Source organism: Archocentrus centrarchus, chromosome 13, assembly GCF_007364275.1.
Source record: "Archocentrus centrarchus isolate MPI-CPG fArcCen1 chromosome 13, fArcCen1, whole genome shotgun sequence".
NCBI lineage: Eukaryota > Metazoa > Chordata > Actinopteri > Cichliformes > Cichlidae > Archocentrus > Archocentrus centrarchus.
This window is the reverse complement of record NC_044358.1, coordinates 27,983,065-27,985,113: the sequence shown is the minus strand read 5'-3', so window position 1 is coordinate 27,985,113 and position 2,049 is coordinate 27,983,065. Positions and strand designations below refer to the sequence as shown.

General features: G+C 37.7%; 1 protein-coding gene across 1 annotated transcript in view; it reads right to left on the bottom strand.

Moving 5' to 3' along the window:
- Positions 1–1,010: 1,010 nt before the first annotated feature.
- Positions 1,011–2,049, bottom strand: part of LOC115789951 (uncharacterized) — a 7,168-nt gene continuing 6,129 nt past the window's right edge. The window contains exons 8-9 of the mRNA XM_030743551.1: positions 1,389–1,465; positions 1,011–1,208 (exon numbers count right to left, since the gene is read on the bottom strand). The gene's annotated coding sequence lies outside the window, so the exon portion shown is untranslated. The remainder of the gene's footprint in view (positions 1,209–1,388; positions 1,466–2,049) is intronic.

The window sequence follows — 2,049 nt, the reverse complement described above, 5'->3', positions numbered from 1 at the left end:
TTTTCTTCAATAGCTTCCAGGTCATGTGACCCACTGACTCAAAATCTGTGTGTAATTATTCTGCTACATTAGACAAATGAGGCACACTCATTTTCTTTCCATTTTAAGCATTTTTATATTTTTTAGGATTTTTTATAGCCAAAAATTGAGATTTTTCTTCAATAGCTTCCAGGTCATGTGACCCACTGACTCAAAATCTGTGTGTAATTGTTCTACTACACTAGACAGATGAGGCACACTCATTTTCTTTCCATTTTAAGCATTTTTATATTTTTTAGGATTTTTATAGCCAAAAATTGAGATTTTTCTTCAATAGCTTCCAGGTCATGTGACCCACTGACTCAAAATCTGTGTGAAATTGTTCTCCTACACTAGACAGATGAGGCACACTCATTTTCTTTTCATTTTAAGCCTTTTTATATTTTTTAGCAATTTCTTATGTGAAAAATTGAGATTTTTCTTCAATAGCTTCCAGGTCATGTGGCCCACTGACTCAAAATCTGTGTGTAATTATTCTGCTACACTAGACAGATGAGGCACACTCATTTTCTTTCCATTTTAAGCATTTTTATATTTTTTAGGATTTTTTATAGCCAAAAATTGAGATTTTTCTTCAATAGCTTCCAGGTCATGTGACCCACTGACTCTAAATCTGTGTGAAATTGTTCTCCTACACTAGACAGATGAGGCACACTCATTTTCTTTTCATTTTAAGCCTTTTTATATTTTTTAGCAATTTCTTATGTGAAAAATTGAGATTTTTCTTCAATAGCTTCCAGGTCATGTGGCCCACTGACTCAAAATCTGTGTGAAATTGTTCTGCTACACTAGACAGATAAGGCACACTCATTTTCTTTCCATTTTAAGCCTTTTTACATTTTTTAGGATTTTTTTATAGCCAAAAATTAAGATTTTTCTTCAATAGCTTCCAGGTCATGTGACCCACTGACTCTAAATCTGTGTGTAATTATTCTGCTACACTAGACAGATGAGGCACAGCCTTAATGCTATTGAAACGAAGTACAGTTTTATTTTCTACATATAATTTCAAATTATTTCTTTTGAACTACATTCAACAGGGTAGAAAGATTTTTTTATTACGTGCACAACAGACATTTCCAGCTGCCTCTCTTTGCCTTTTCATATTGGTTGCTTTTGATGTCTAGGCACAGGGCATGAAACCATTTGTCACACCTGTCGCACTGGATCTGTTAAAATATAACAGAAAACGTATATGTTTAGCGGTATAGTAATACAGTAAATACTCCTCTCCAGTCACACAGTAGGGTGTGTACTTGCTTGGCATATGTTATTTACGACTTTATCAGTACCTAGAGTTACTCTTTATTTATGCTTCAGATTTTCACATTGACAACTCATACTCTCACCCAGTCTGTCATTTGAGGTCCCGAAACTGGGGGCTTGTAGGCAGCACACATTGCACAGCAAGTCTGGTCATCGAACACTGTAATCAAATTAGGAAATAAACCAAATATTATGATGAATTGTATTATGAAGTTTATGTATGTATATACACACACACACACTGCTCCAAAAAATAAAGGGAACACTTAAACAACACAATATAACTCCAAGTAAATCAAACTTCTGTGAAATCAAACTGTCCACTTAGGAAGCAACACTGATTGACAATCAGTTTCACATGCTGTTGTGCAAATGGAATAGACAACAGGTGGAAATTATTGGCAATTAGCAAGACACACTCAATAAAGGAGTGGTTCTGCAGGTGGGGACCACAGACCACTTCTCAGTACCTATGCTTTCTGGCTGATGTTTTGGTCACTTTTGAATGTTGGTGGTGCTTTCACACTCGTGGTAGCATGAGACGGACTCTACAACCCACACAAGTGTCTCAGGTAGTGCAGCTCATCCAATGCGAGCTGTGGCAAGAAGGTTTGCTGTGTCTGTCAGCGTAGTGTCCAGAGGCTGGAGGCGCTACCAGGAGACAGGCCAGTACACCAGGAGACGTGGAGGAGGCCGTAGGAGGGCAACAACCCAGCAGCAGGACCGCTACCTCTGCCTTTGTGC